At 40.8% G+C, this 16,853-nt stretch overlaps 1 protein-coding gene across 7 annotated transcripts in view; it reads left to right on the top strand.

Moving 5' to 3' along the window:
- FAM19A5 (family with sequence similarity 19 member A5, C-C motif chemokine like) overlaps positions 1 to 16,853 on the top strand; it is a 669,022-nt gene that overhangs the window by 340,640 nt on the left and 311,529 nt on the right. The gene's annotated exons all lie outside the window — the stretch shown is intronic.

The raw sequence follows: 16,853 nt of genomic DNA, 5'->3' as shown, positions 1-16,853 counted from the left end.
AGGAGGATACAGGATGACTTTTATAAGAAAGCAAAAAGAAAAATAATAAAAAGCAGGTAATAAAAAGCAGGAGACCTAACAGTACATTAGCCATCTCTCCATATTATGGGACACCAGCACTGAACCTTATTTATCCTGAACAAGGTTAATAGACAGCAGCACAGACATGGCCATGGTTTCTTGAATGGAAAGATGCCTAACAGCTAGGACCACTTTAATAGTGAGAGTCCCTCTGATACTTAAAAAACTGGGGAATGGGGGGCAGGTGGAGTCCACAGGGTGATTCAGGGGATCAGGGAGGCAGGTGGGGTTTGCAGGAGTCATTGGGGAAACAGGCGGCTTTTTCAGGGGAATTGGAGGACAGGAATCACACACAGGAGTGATCAGGGTGTAGGTGGTATCTGCAGGAGTGATTAGTCTCCATGGGGGGGGATCAGGGTTCAGGTACCATCTGTGGGAGTGATTGGGGGTACAGATTGAATCTGCAGGGGAACTCAAGGGGCAGGCAGGACCTGGAGGAATGATCAGGGGTGCAGGTGGTATGTGCAGGGGAAATTGAGCTCGGCAGGATCTGTGGGAGCAACTGAGGGTGTCTGTGGGGAAGGCGAATCTGGGTGCAGGTAATATTCATGAGAGCAACTGGGGATACTAGGGGGGTAGGTGGAATCTGTGGGGCATTGCTGGGGTTTGGAAAGTTTTGTGGGATCAGGGGACCTCATGAGGTCCATGGGAAGCCTTGGCAGAGACCATGGGCTATTCTAGGCCAGTTCATGCATCTTTTTTTATCTATGAGAGTTTATTTTGGTGTCTAGGTCCTGTTTTAGTTTCGCTCGTATAACTTCCATGATAATATCTGGCACACTGGATGTGATATACCGCACTCTGTGATATGCCTGTGTAGAATCCACCCGTGGATTCTGATGGTTTTGTTATGAAGGTTGTTGACTGTTGTGGCAGTGGAGACATATTGACAGGTTTTGGATTTACTGTTAAGGCAGGGTTGTGTCCCATTTGGGCTAAATACAGACAGTCCAAAAGCCTGAGGCTGAATTGATTCAGTCTTCACAGGTTAATCTAAGCTGCATTACCAGATGATTTGTACCAGATTTGGAAATTGCTTTTAAGACGAGGAGTTTTATTTTTCTTAGACCCTGAAGCAGTCACTTGATCCCTGAAAGCTTGTCCAACAACTCTCGCAACAGTTGGTTTGGCATTCAGGGAAAGAACATTCACCACTAAATAGTAAACTTTGAGTTTCATAAAGCACATATACCAAATCCTGTTGGTAGATAATGAACCGCACTAATCCTATAGATTTAGACACTGAAACTGTCCAGGCACTGAAAACATAAATTAAACAATGCTATAAATATTTGAAAGTACATAAAATGGGCACAAAAGCTGTTCCATGATGATGCCCCTGGTGCCCCATAGGGAATACTTTGTGCTACCTATGACATTTCCCTCTGATTTAAATCACATCCATCAGTCAACATAAAATTGATAAAGGGGCACATTTAACACATGCTGACATATTCCCCTTACTTAATTGACATCGACTGTTCTGTTTAAAATAATAAAAGGCATACAGAGTGCACACAACCAACAGCTCATAGCAGAAAAAGCATCCAAGACAGTCTAGCCAGCTGTGATATCATATGCCATGCACCACACGCCGACAAGCAACTTGAAGGTGTTAGGTAAGTCACATCCCCAAAATAGCTTCTTTTCCATATAAAAAACGTCTAATGAATGTCATTTAAGTAGGGACATCTCATGATTCCTTCAAAGCATTGTGAAATTCACTGAACCACAACCTCTGGCCTCTGGCAAGGGTTTTTCTTCTCTGCTTTTGTAGGCTATGTGCAGAACAGGGTACACTGTTGTAATTCCAGGCAGGCATTGCTTTGCTTGTGAAGGCTTTCTAGTCAGTGGCCAGTATGTACCCTTCAACCTCTCAAAGGCATACTTACTGTCATCTTGCAGTTGCTTAAGCAGTAGTTAAACAGGTTTTTTCTACCATCTAAATGCCCCATAAAAGGCTTCATCAGCCATGGTAGTAAAGGGTAAGCATGGTGTTCTAGAAAAAGAAGAGAGATCCTACTGTCCACAAAGTTAGCTGAATCAGCAGATTGGCCCGTTTTCTCTAGGGGGGTGGAAAAGGGCAGGGGTTTCCTGAAAATGTTAGCATTGTGAACTTACCCAGAGCAAGCTACAGTGATATTGGTAAACCTACCATGAAGGTAAACAAAGCCTTGGAGCACAATACAGTCATGTTCACAGTCATATGTATGAATTCCGAGACTTGGTGCAGAAGGCAAAGAAAAGGAATGTGGGTTATGTGAATTGTACCAGTACAGCTGGGGAGACCTTTGTGTGTAAAGCCATGGATAACATCCTGAAAATTGGCCAATCTAACGATAAAGCATGGTAGTATTTTTTTAAAATAGATTTTTCACACTTCCATGATAATTGCTGTCCCGCAACCCCTCACCCCTTCCTTCCCAGCAGAACTGAAGCACCCACACCAAATTGATTAGCAATAAACTAGTGATAATGAATATTGTGAGTTCCCAGTTGCTGGTGGTGGCTGCATACTTCTGAATGGATAAGGCAGTGGGATTTTTTTAGACTGAGTAGTTATTAGAAAATGCCATCTTTTAGCTTTCTCTTATGAAAGCAATTCTTCTGCTGCAAAAAACTAAGGCACAAGTCAGTGTTTCTGACACTATGGATTCCTATTTGAAATTTCTGGGTTTATCTTGTGAATCATGTTCTAATAGAATGCAGCATCCCAAAGCACCCTTAAAAGGATCTCATGTTGTGTGCCCACCCCAGTGCCATAGTATTCTGGTTGAGAATTATTGGGCTAAGACAAATTGTAGTTGTCCTGTATCTGCAGTTCTTGGGTAAGCTGTGTACAGATCTCCAGGAGAGTGCCCTTTGTTGTCATGTAATTCTCATGACATTTTGCAGCCACTGCTGATTATCCCAGGTTTGCAGAAGAGTCCTTTCCCACCAAGCTCAATGGTTCTCAAACTTGTTAGACTCAAGACACCCCTTGTAAAATCCATGCCTTTAGCTTTCACTCACTTCATGAACACAGAAAAATAAGAGTGTAAATCTTCTTTTTCAGAGAACTCATAAAGATCACAGCAGGACAGAATGGTTTTAACACTATGGTTAGGTACAGACAGTCAAAAAGCTTGAGACTGAATCAATTCAGTCTTTGCAGGTTAATCTAAACTGCATAGATTAAATTGAAACAGAAGTGAACAGACATTTATCTTTGCTTCAGGAAATGTAACCACATGCTCGCAGTGGCTCAGGCCAGCAGCTGGGGGGCACTAGAGCAAGGTTTGTTCACTGTGTGTTTACTTCCTTTTCTTGCTGCTCCTAAGGCCTCTGTGATTTGCAACCCAGAATTACAGCAGAAGGACTCTGCAGGGTTGCTCATCACTTCCTCTTCCTGCTTCCAGGTGCCTCTGGGATTTGTAGTCCACAGTCACAGCCAGCAGTAAGTTTGAGTGGAGGAAGGGGTGTTTAACCCCTGGCCCTGGCCCCAAACCCCAGCTGGGATTTTCCTGGGGCAGCAGCCCCCCTGTAGACTGGGCTGCATCCCCAGCAGAGCTTTCCCCCACCCACATTCCCTCCCTTGTAGCCCTCACTGCTTCAGCTAGGGAGCAGAGTGGCATATGGCATAGCACAGCCCAGGGCTGGAAATCATGCTGGGGCACTGTGCCTTAACTTGAACCAGGAAGCTGTCTGGGACAGAAGCTTCATAAACCAGATAAACCTGGTTGAATGTAATATCAAGCTTATCTTAAACCAGTTTCAGGCATTTTGAAACTGGTTTATGTGCACTGAGCTTCTGTTCTGGTGCAGGATTAAACCAATTTCTGATCATAGAATCATTGAAGTAGGGTCAGAAGGGACCTTGTAGATCTTCAAGTCCGACCCCCTGCCTGGGCAGGAGAAAAAACTGGGTTCAGATGATCCCAGCTAGGTAGGCTTCAAGCCTCCTCTTAAAGACCCCCCAGGGTAGGAGCCAGCACCACTTCCCTTGGAAGCTGGTTCCAGATCCTAGCCACCCTGACTGTGAAGTAGTTCTTACGGATGTCTAATCTAAACCTACTCTCCAACAACTTGTGGCCATTATTCCTTGTTATGCCAGGGGTCGCTAGGGGAAACAAGGTCTCTCCTAAACCGTTCTGGACCCCGCCTAGTGAGTTTATAGACGGTCACCAGGCTCCCCCTCAGCCTTCCCTTCTGAAGGCTCAACAGGTGCAGGTCCCGCAGTCTCTCATTGTAGGGTCTGCCCTGTTGTCCCTGGATCATGCAAGTGGCCCTTCTCTGGACCCTCTCAATGTTGTCCACATCCCTCCTGAAGTGCGGGGCATAGAACTGGACAAAGTACTCCAGCTGTGGCCTGACCAGTGTTGCATAGAGTGGGAGGATCACCTCCTTGTCCCTGCCAGAGATGCACCTGTAGATACATGACAGGGTCCAGTTAGCTCTGCCAACCGTGACCTCGCATTGTCAGCCCATGTTCATCTTGGACTCAATAATGACTCCAAGATCCCTTTCTGCCTCCGTGCTCTCAAGAAGGGAGTTTCCCATCTTAGAAGTGTGCTGCTGGTTACTACTGCTCAAGTGCAGCACCCTGCACTTGTCAGTATTGAAGTGCATCCTGTTTTTTCTAGCCCACCACTGTAAGCTATCTAGGTCTTGCTGCAGTCTTTTCCTCCCTACTAGCATGCTCACCTCACCCCAAATTTTGGTATCATCAGCGAATTTAAACAGGTTGCATTTCACCCCCTCATCCAAATCACTGATAAAGAAATTGAACAGGGTGGGCCCAAGGACCGAGCCCTGGGGGGACTCCTCTGCACACTTCTCCCCAGGCTGAATATGACCCATCCACCACCACCCTCTGAATGCAACCCTTTAGCCAATCTGCAATCCATTTGACTGTGTAGGTATCAATGCCACAGTTGCCCAATTTTTTAATGAGGATGGGGTGGGAGACGGTGTCAAAGGCCTTGCTGAAGTCCAGAAAGACTGCATCCATGGCAACGCCTGCATCCAATGCTTTTGTGACCTGATCATAAAAGGCAATCAGGTTGGTCTGACATGATCTGCCCCTAATGAAACTGTGCTGGTTGCCCTTGAGCATCATCTCTGAGGCCGGCCAATCGCAGATGTGCTCCTTGAGGATCTTCTCAAAAAGTTTCCCTAGGGTTGAGGTAAGACTGATGGGCCTATAGTTGCCTGGGTCCTCCCTCCTCCCTTTTTTAAAGATGGGGATCCTGTTGGCTATCTTCCAATCATCTGACACCTGGCCCGAGCACCACGAGCGCTCATAAATCAATTCCAAGGGCCCTGCAATAACCCCTGCTAGCTCTCTCAACACCCTGGGGTGGAGAGCAACTGGGCCCGCTGATTTGTACACGTCGAGCCCCTTCAGAAGCTCTCTAACCTTGTCCTCCCCAGTGTGGAGGCATTCCCCTCAAGTCTGTCTTGCATCGCAGTGGGGAAGTCCCAGTCCCTGCGCAAGAAAACGGAGGTGAAGAATTGGTTAAAGAGGTCTGCTGTCTCCTCTGGGGCAACCACCAGATGGCCGAGAGGATCTTGCAGGGGCCCCACATTTCCTGGTTCTTTCTTCATCCTCCCTATATATTTGAAAAAGGACTTTTTATTATCTTTGATTTTGGATGCAAGTCCTAGCTCTGTGTACATCTTAACTTTGCTGACAGCCCCCCTATAGGCCTGAGCAGAGGAGGTATACTCCTCTTTGGAGATAGTACCCCCCCCCCCACCATTTTTATGCCACCTTTTTGGCAATCAGGTATTCCCGTACACCCCTGGTGAGCCAGGGGGGCTTACGGGCATTCCTGTCCCCCTTGCTTCTTGTTGGGATGGTCACTCCTTGGGCCCTGAGTATCGTCTCCTTAAGGAACAACCACTCATCTTGGCCACTGAGCTCCCCTGGTCTCAAGAACCCCAGCGCCTCTCCCATTAATCTCAACTTGTTGAAGTAGGCTCTCTTGAAGTCTAGGGCTACACCCTGTGCTGGATGGTGAATTCCAGCAAGCGATGATTGCTATCACCCAGGTGATCAAGGGTGATCACTTGAACTGGTTTATGTGTAACTTCTGTCCTTAGCCTGTGGATTCCTACTTGAAAGCTCTGGGTTTATTTTGCAAATCGTTTTCACACCCAGTGATGCTAACACTGTGCGGTACCTTGTAGCAACCTTGAAGGGATCTCAAGGCACCCCTCACCCTGGTTGTGAATCACTGCTCTTGGTTAAAGTACTACTTCTGCTATGAAAGCCACAGCCCAAACTGTTCAGCAATTTAGTGACTGTATTATAGAATTGCGGCAAATGCAGCAGATACATGTATATGCTACTGCGTATTTCTAAGTGCTAGCATTACAATGTAAAGAACTGTTTTGTCTGTAGTAGTAGTAAGTCTTGCAAGAATTTGAAAATAGTGTTGGCTAAAGCAAAAAGTGGTGGATTGTGTCAACGTTGGGAGGGTAATGATAGGAATTGTAGAACTCCGTTCTCCTCCACGGTGTGGAATACAGTGACATCTGACTGACTTTCTCTAGTTATCCCACAATGTACTGCAGGAACAATTCTGCCATGTATAGAGCCTTGAAGCAATGGAAAGGAATGCTTGACCAAAAATGTTAAGCAGATACTCTGAAAGAAAATGCTCCCCCATATTCTATATGGAAGAAATTATTCATAGTAGTATAAATGTTGGCAGTTTGTTTGAATGTAGGAAGAAGTTACAAGAGAGCATCAGTAGCAAATCCTGTCATGTACACACATTTTATAATGCAGATTTTATGAAACATTCTGATTTCAAATCCTGCAGTCCATCTGAATGTATATTTTGATTAAACTGGGAATTATGTGATATATGAAAAGTGAAGAAATCTTGCTACTGCCTGTTTTTAAACTTTTTTGCAGATGTCTGATGTAAAGTAGGGACCTGCATCTGAAATCTCTCACAGGTTTTATGTCAACATGGGTTTATGGTTTTAGGGGAATTAGATCTTGTCAAGCAAACCCAGCTTCATTCTTTGATGAGATTTGCAGGTTTGGTTGGTAAACATAACTGCATAGCATTATATACTAGAAGAGACTGGATAGGCACCTGGGTGGGTTCTTATGACCCGTGCCACCCCCCGGTGCTCCTTCCTGCCCATGGCAGGGGGTTGGACTAGATGATCTGTCTAGGTCCCTTCCAACTCATTGATTTTATGATTCTGTGATACTACAACTTCTGTAAGTTATTTGATTCAGTACCACAGAATACTCTAATTGTTGTTGCTGTTGTTGTTATAATACCACTTTGTAATATACACATAAATGGATGAAGAACAGTTTTACTGCGACATGCGTCATAGTGGTTGTTAATGATATTTCTCCTGGGGTTCTGAAAGGTTCAATGACATTGCTGTCAGTGATCTGGAATAAATATAAAATCTCTACTGATTAGTATTAGTGGATGACTCTAAGTCTGGTAGAGTGGCAAATGAAAGAGCAGTTGCACAGAGTGATGTGAATCCCTTGGTCAGATGGATCCTTTGAAACAAAATGTGTTTTAATATGTCCAGATGCATGAAAAAGTCTCAGAGGGTTATACTGTACAACTCAACTTGAGGTCCCAGCAGTATGTTGTTGCAAAAAAGGGCTAATGTGATAACTGGTGTATAACCAGAGTAATAGAGAGTCGGAGTGTGGAGGTTATTTTCCATCTGTGTATGGAATTGCTGGGATTAATACTGGAATACTGTATCCAGTTCTAGACACGTTATGAGGTTGTAGAAAGACTTTCAGGACATAAAGAGATTGATTTGTTTAGCTGATCAAAAGGAAGATTGAAAGATGATTTGATGATTTTGTGCAAGTATCTTCATAGCAAGGAATGTACTGACAGATTTTTTTAATTTAGCCAAACAAAAATTGATGGCTGGAAGTGGAAGGCTGACAAATTAAAAATATAATTTGTACCGTATTTCTAAGTGAGGGTGATGACAACAGTGCCTTTGTGTTCCTTTTTATTACTGGAGAACTAACTGACTTCAGAGTGTGCTGCTGCAAGCGCATCATCAGTGCAACTGAGTACCTTTCATTTTCATTTTTGCAAAGCCAATGAATGCTGTGTGTTTTAAGTCGGTGTCATACAGGGACTTCCAAACATTACTAACGCTGATGAGTCAGATGGGAGGAAGTGCCATCAATTTCAGAAGCTGGGCTAAGTTGGAATGGTTGGCATGGGGGGGAGGGGGCAGGGAATCCCCAAACCATCTTTTACTGCCAAACTAAACAGACTCTGTGATACAAAAGCACTTGATACAGAAAACTTTGTGACAAAATTAGCCCGGAAATACAACCACCCCACTTGTTGCACTTATTAGGGCATTATATAAAATTAATTGGAGAGGTCAAATGAATGCAGTGTGTATTAAAAATCTTTTAATAATGAAGTATTAAATTGAGTGAGAATGCATAACATTCCTGGGAAAAATTGAGTGAATGAATGGTGGTATTGCATTCATACCAACATGGGGAAATTCCAAATTGAATAGGTATGTTTCTGCCAATAAGGATTTGATTAGTAAATCCTCATCCTTGTAACTCTTAGTGACTTGAGTGGGAGCACCATGCACAAAACACTATGGATTTGGGTCTTTAGAGATGGTGAGCTAAAAGTATAAACTGATTTGAGGCTCCTCTCATTTTTATAACATGGGCCTTTTAATAGCAGTGGCCCTAGCTTATATTAGAGAATATTTCAGGAGTTCAGCTACCTAAGCCTGATGCAGTAATTTTAAATACAACTTTAACATGTTTTTGGTTGCTGTATTATTGCATTGTCTTGAAGAGAAATATGGAAGTCATGAAAAACAAATTGCATTTAAGACTGCTGGCTTTTGGACCCCAATGGTCACACACTTGTGTTTTCCAAGCTATTAAAAAAATTAATAAACTCCCTCCTTGAATTAATAGATGGGTTTGCAGGACACCATCAAACATAATTCTTGAAGCTGAATGATATTTACATTGCTCTTTGTACTGTAAAATTAGTAAAGGTTATTAATTATTCTATCTGGTCTTGGTATCATCAGTTTTACACCATAATTACATGCACAGGCACACTCAACCTCTTGAGAGGAGTGTTGGAAAGAAGGTACTTAACAGAACATGAAGAGCTGAAGCAAATGTTCAGAAATGACCCTATCTGTCAGTTTTTTATTTGCCTTTTGCTTATCTCCATGACAAGATGCCCAAAGAGTCCAAAAATGTCCTGAGAGTAAGGACTATCTTGTGATACATTCAAAGAACCTTGGCATTGAGGGGGGCTGCTGAAGTCACTTTCAATATCTGTAGTCATGTAAGAGTGATATTGCAGCTGTAATGGTTCAGAAATTGAGAGAGGTAAAGATTTCTTAGGGTGATCTCTTTTATTTGACTTACTATGTCGTTGGGATAAAGTTAGACAAGCTGTCAAACTATATATTTGGTCCAATATCACCCTAAGAAATTTTTGCTTCTCACAATATCCACAGTGTCGTAAAGGTTATGATTTTCAACAGGTTTTTAGATTTCTCAAGATGTTTCAAATGTGGTTGTGTTGTTAATTTTTATAAGGTGGTACTTTCCGATGTTTATGATCCTGGGCAGTCTTAGTCATGAATACCAGTCTCACAACTGCCTGTGAAAAATAACTAGTACAGAAGAATATGTGTATGGGTGAAGGAGAAGAAACAGTCTCAAATAGAAAACATCAGTGTAGCCTTTAAAGTACATTGTTTAATATAATACAGGCTGGTTTGAAAGTTAGGCTCTTCCACCATCTGATGCATTTTTAATGTCTCTGAGATCTTTCATCTTTGCCTAGAGCAGATGTCCCAAGATCTATGGGCGTAGCTGTTTGGATGTCCTTCTGTCTGTTCCCTGGGATGAGAGCAAAACTTGGTGCCCATCACTTCCCCTGGGAAGATTTCTTGGAAACCTCTGGCAGACAAGGTTCCCTGGGTGAATCTGATATCTTTTATTAGACCAACTTAAATAGTGTGAACTATTTCCAACTATTTAAGTTGGTCTAATAAAATGTATCAGATTCACTCAAAGAACCTTGTCTGCCTATGTCCTTAGACCAACACGGCTACTACCTACACCCTTGGAAACTTCTGCATATTTAGATTAATGGAGTTTACGCTCCCTTATTTGACATAAACAGGGCTATAAAATATTCACAATATGAGAGAAAACATAATAAAAATTATAACTGAGCAATGAAAGAATCAGCAAGTAAATACAGACCTTCTTGGTTTTTAATCAATACCTAAAAAAAAAAATAACTAAATTTATATCAGTATGAGAGCATCTACATGTGAAATTTATTTGATACAATAAACTCCGGTGCAGTTCCCACTAAACTTCATTCCTTCTGGGTGCAGCATTTACATGTACGCTCAGAACTACAGCACGTTAAGCTGAGGCAGGACAGCTTTGGCTTGCGGGGGATTCTGGGGGTCAACCTGCCAGGCTGGAGCTGGTCTGACCCAGATCAACATGCTGCAGAGAGGTAGCTGGGACATGAGGGTTCTACGTTGTGGGGGTAGCCAGCCGGCAGACCTGCACTGTAGCACCCTCATGCCCCAGCTATCCCAGGTCAACATCTATATATGCATTGTGGTAAAATAAGTAACTCTGCTATAGGATCGTACTTGTATTGGGCAGTACTATCCAGTGGCAGTGTTAGTTAGTTTACTCTGGCTTAATAGTACTGCATATGTAGACACTGACACTTTACTGTGGATCTAATTAATCAGCTCTGCAGTAAACATCTCGTGTGGACATGCCCTGTATCTGTCAGGAATAGTGAACACCACTGCTTTTAATAGAACTAGTGATTCTGCTCTTCTATGTTGGTTTAAATATGAAGTAGCTCTCCAGATCCTGAGAGAATCCACAATATACAGAAAGGCAAAACATACTATTAAGTGCCTGAAACAGTGAATATTTCAATCTGTAACTTCTGTAAGTTCTATATTACCAATTCAGATCCTCTGTTAATGTAAGTCTGATCTCTCTCTCTTTGGAATTTACACTGATGAAACTGAGAAAAACTTCCATCTGAGAGAAATTAGGGATGGAGAAGAATTACTGCATACAGTGGTGCACATCTTATCATATATTTTCTAGCTTTACATTTCCCCTGGGATAGGGCTTCCACTGCTTCTCTCATGACATTTATCACAGACTTTAAAAAGGAAAACTGATTTTAGAAAAAGGGTTACCTATGCATAACAAGTCCTCCTAAACGTATGCCTATGATTACAGTGTGTTCCTATTACAGCAGGCCTACTGCTGCTGTCTCCTAGGGGCATGGGAGCATTGTGTTTCTCTATGCATAACACTACACTCCTACCCCCATGTACATATGACCCTTGTACCCCTCCCCACTGCTCCGGAAAAAAAAAAAAAAGGTTACAAACAAACTGTAAGGTAAAGAGAAAACAGGATGCAAAAAGGATGTCTGTTTTTTTCAAATGCTGATGGAGATAAAGGCACTTATACACGTGCCCAACGCCTGCTTCAATGCATTCTAATTAGAATGCATTGGAGGAGACTCAGCTAATCAAGTGTGCTGCTACATGCTAATTAGCATGCTTCAGCAGCCTCAGCATCACATGTATTCAGCATCTCCATGCTTCGAAGTGGCAGTGGGGGGGGGTGCTTTAACTAAAGTTTATCAAATGAACTATATGGGTAGGGTGGGTGCTTTAATTAGAATGGCTCCCGAGAGCTTCTCTAATTAAAGCACCCCTCTGTCCCCCTAGGACATGTAAAGGTGCCCAAAAAGATGTTGCTCTTCATTTGAACTTGGGCAGTCACAGTAAAAACAGCAATTACTTTGTTTCCTTTAACATATTAATTTCCCATAGTTAATAATAGCTAAAATGACCTACAGGTTAACGACCAGCTTTGGTATAAATGATCTCTCAACTCCTTGAAATGTTCATTACCTGCCAGAAAATGTCTTGCATTCTCAACCAGTCATACAGTAAAAGTAAGCAATAAAATGGTATTGGTGACAGGAAATTTTAAACAGAAAATATCATTCAAAATGTATATTAGAAAAGTAGTTTCAGTGACATTATTGAATTATTCCAAAGAGATGCAGTCAGAATCTATGGTAACAAAAATTGAAAGGAAACATAGTTGTTTTTAATGCAAGGTTTATTTATACTGATAGCTCTAGATAAAGTACTTAAGAAATCTATTAATATTTTTGGATGGAGATGAAGCAGAATGATTTTGAAAAGGTCATAATTATCCATCTTGTCAGTGCATTCTTAATTCCATGTATCACCGATACTCTTGCTTGGTTGGGGTGACTGATACTTATTTAGCATCTGAGATGTGACTGATCTTTTACAGTCATTTGAAGGAAAGTCCATTTCTCAAATAACTTTGCCAACTGATATCTCTAGACTTGATATAGATAGTGTTGTGACTCAGATTAGTTCAGGATGCTAAAATTTGCTTCTGCGCTTCCAGATTGTAGATAAGATTGAGGGAGAGAGGAAAGAGCAAGGATGGAACAAAGAAGAGAGAAGGGGGAGGAGGTCTAGAAGATACTATGCTCCAATTCTTCATTATGATCACAAAGGCTCATATAGAGCAGTTAGAAGACAGAGCAACATACTTTTTTGTAGGATAGTTAGGCCTCTCACAGAGTTCAACATTGGGATTTAAATCACCTTTCCCTGCAGTTCTTCTGTTTCTTACTGCAAGTATGGTGCAATGGAGAGTTGGAGTACCTGTATTTTCTGGAGGTTTCTGCTGTATCGTGTCAGGAGTCCTCAATCACTGTAACATTTGAGATTCATTCTGGGGCATTATACTTCTTTGCTAATGCTCATTTACTGTCCTGTATGCACGCCTTAAGCAGTACATTCCTTTAAAAATAAATTGTTTAAAGACAAGTGAAGAGCAAAATTCACATGTTTACAAAAGGCTTATTTGAGAAGGCTCACAACATGAAAAGAAAGAAGCCAAACTCAACACTGACATATTTTTCTAAGCCTATGCAAGACATGCAACATAATTCCCAGAGGACTGAACATCTACAATCCTTTGAGTATTATACACAACTCCAAATATGCTTCACAGCTATGCAGGAGAACTTTAGAAAAATGTAGAAATCATCATCTTCACCTAATCTACTCCAAAAGAGGTCAACTCAAGAAGGAAAGCAGTATGTGCTGCAACAACTTAAAAGAGAAAAATCCAGATATCTTCCAAAACATTATATAAAATATACAAAGATTTTCTACAACATTCAACATCCATCCAACATACAAGGATGAAATGGAAACAATTGTTCCAGGAACAACTTTCCCAACCACAAAACAACCATCAGAGAAACCACACCAGCACCTTACAACATTCCAACCTCATACATACAGCTCATAAATCTACATCCCACACCAGGATGGCATCTAAGCCTTCCTCACATATCTACAAGGGCAAGATTACAACTCAAGAGTACAGACCTCAAGATATTACTGAACTTACACACTTCATCCTCACACACAACACCTTCAATAACCAACACTTTCTCCAGACCATGGACATATCTGTGGGCACCAAAATGACTCCACAATATGCCAACCCTTTTCTAGGCCACCTGGAAGAAGAATTCCTCAAGAACTGCATCGGCAAACCCATATTATACCCAAGATTTATAGATGACATCTTCATTATTTGGACCAAAAACCTTCAATCTCTGTTTGATTTCCATTAGAAATTCAATAATCATGTAGTAGAAACAAGTTGTAGTAGAAACAAATATCCAATTACTGGTGGTTGCTCTCTCCAGTCTCTCAGTTTTAATCCTCAAAGGGAATTTTAAAAAGTACCTTTCACAGACTACCCTATGAACTTCACTTCACTTCACTTCATCAGTCTACTAGATACAAGAAATCATGGACTAAATATAGACATTGGATTTACAGCACATTATAACCTACCTGCCATCCAATACACCGTTTCTACCATTTACCAGCTACATTCCATCACCAGATCACCTTTCCCCTCCTCTCCACCTCTCTCACCCATTGTTTGTCACTCCCTCTGACCCTGACTGCCAGGCATTTGCATTTTCAGTGACCTGCATTCTTGCATACTGGCTTCCATCCCATCCAGGACAGCACAAAACAACTGCAGATGCTCCAGCCTCTTCCTGAAGAAGATTTTTTGTTTGTACCTGAAAACTTGCAAGGGAGAATTTTTCCAACTATTTTAGTAGGTCTAATTAAAGATATCACATTTATCCAAAGAACCTTGTCTGTTTGGGAAGGCACAATTCGTGGAATTTTGTGTGATACGGATTATGTATTTGAACTCCACAATGTTTGTTGTAAGTTATAGAAAATTCTAAAAATATTATAGCTTTTCATGCCACATTCAAAACATCATCTTTTTCATCACTATGAATAAAATAATTTAAAATCAATTTTGCTAACAAAAGGAATGGTAGTGGGGTTGTTTGTTTTTTCGTGCAGGTCAAAATAGCTAGACAGTTTCAATGCCTAGATGTCTTCACATGGGTGAGTTCCAAGCCCATTGTAAATTAAAATGATAAAGGTTTAGAATAGGAAATGTTGATTTGGATGCTTGGATATCAGTAATATTAGCAGAACAGTCATATTCTTGTTTACATTTAGCTGTTGTAATTATCAGAGTAGGAGTCTCTGTTCAACAACATTTCATGGGCTGAAAGCTGATTGATTCACTTTTTAGTGTTACCTTTTGTTAGACTGAATGTGGTAGTGATCTACAGTGTGCTCAAAGGGCATTTATGGGTGTACAGACACTCATGCTTCCCATTGAAAGGGGCTCTGTTCAAAAAGTGTTGAAAACTATCTGCGTTCTGACACTTAGGCCCGCATTCATTTCCTCCTCTTTTTGTTTATTATTTTTAGTTAATTAACACACTTAAGTAGGAATTGGCATGCTAGCAGGTACTGAAATCCTACCCAAGGAACTGCAGCCAAGCATTGAGAATCTAAATTGTCTTAATTCTGAAAACAGCCTAAATGTAGCCAAGCACAGGTACTAGGAGACACTTGTTCATGATGGTTAATAGCTCAGTGCTATAGTCCTAGTCAAAACGTTTCTGTTCACCTCTTTCTTGGCCAGGTAAATCAAAGGAACAGTTAAATCCCACAGGAATATTTAAAATTTAATGATGTGATACAAATCAGTGTCTAAGAAGATATACATCTCTGTTTTGTCATTTGCAAATGGTCAAATAAATGAGGGGGACAAAAAAGTAAAAATTATATCCCAGCAGCATGCCAGTATTCTAGGGAATGCTCTGAAGTTATGGAAAAAAAAGGAAAAAAAGCCCAAAACAAACTTGGTTAAGACCAATTAGAGAATCAAATCTCAAAATAAGTAGACCAGGCTTCCTTAATAAAACACCAGCAGCAAACAGTATACACAACAAAAGGAAGAAAAAGAAACAACAAACAGAAAAGGAGGGTGTTAGTTTGAATTATTTCACTGTGAGACTTTAATTATTTTTAAGTGGATAACTAGAATGATGGTAGAACAAAATGGTCTCTATGGGGGCACACTTGGGAAGAGATTTGGACCAGAAATAATTGCAAATGTGTGGAATTTTGGTTTTCAAAGGAAGAAGATGCAGGATATATATGTGTAAATTCCACATATTTACACTTTTATTGACCAGAAATATAACTTATCAATTAGTTCAAATAAAAAATAGAAATCACTTTCCAAGTGTACCCCCCATAGACCATTTTGTTCTACCATCATTGTAATTATCCAAGTAAAAATAATTAAAGTCTGAGTGGAATTATATAAATAATATGAATATAAATATAAATAAATGATGTTCTAGAAAAGGGCGCTTCAGCGTACACTCTGTTGTCAGAGGATTGCAAGTTATTGTAATCGGAGGGTTGGATTTTAAGTTACTGTAAATTAAATAAGTCCTCTTACGTGAGACCATCTTGATTTGCAGCCTGTGGGGGCTGGCCAAGGTCCTGGAATCATCCTCAAGTCTCATTATACAACCAACTTACTTATATAAGCCTTCTCATAATTAGAAAGCTGTTAAACAATAAAATATCCTTCTCTAAATGACCATTTCAGGGAAGGAAGATCAGAGTGAACAAAGTACATTCTCATATAAATATCTGTATTCGAGCCTAGGTATTATAGTAATGAGTCCCCTTATAAATTCCCTACTCAGAAAAAAAGAAGATTAATATGATACATCTTATTTAATTATTTTATCAAAAAGAGTATGTTTATTTTTACAGTGGCGAGCACTCATTTTGTTTCAGTAGGTAATAAAGGAGATATTTGGGTTTCTTGATGCCTGTGATTTAAGACCTAATGATAGTATGCAGTGGAAAAGAGTCTAGATATCAGACTAGATTCATTTAATTAGATTGTCTGAAATGCAAGTTTAATACCATCCTGAGAATATGGCTAAGGGCATGGTCATGTGAACAAGTTAGTGAATCAAATGAGTGTGGGAAGTCTGTGCAGCAGGTTTACCATGTGCATAACTTATCCAGTGGAAAATAAATGATAGCTCCTGCAAGTTTATATGACATTAAAACAAACCCCACTAGTTAGATTTTATTTCCTGTGACATGAAATTGTGCACTTAGGGAGTTACTGTGGAGTTGCTGCTCCACTATATTCTGACTCTTGTTTACTTCACAGTAACTTGTTCACAGTAACATGGTTATTTTGCACAAATTATTCATCAGCTCAG

This window comes from Crocodylus porosus, unplaced genomic scaffold, assembly GCF_001723895.1.
Source record: "Crocodylus porosus isolate Cpor-Errol unplaced genomic scaffold, CroPor_comp1, whole genome shotgun sequence".
NCBI classification, from domain to species: domain Eukaryota; kingdom Metazoa; phylum Chordata; order Crocodylia; family Crocodylidae; genus Crocodylus; species Crocodylus porosus.
This window is presented reverse-complemented; position numbering and strand designations above follow the sequence as displayed.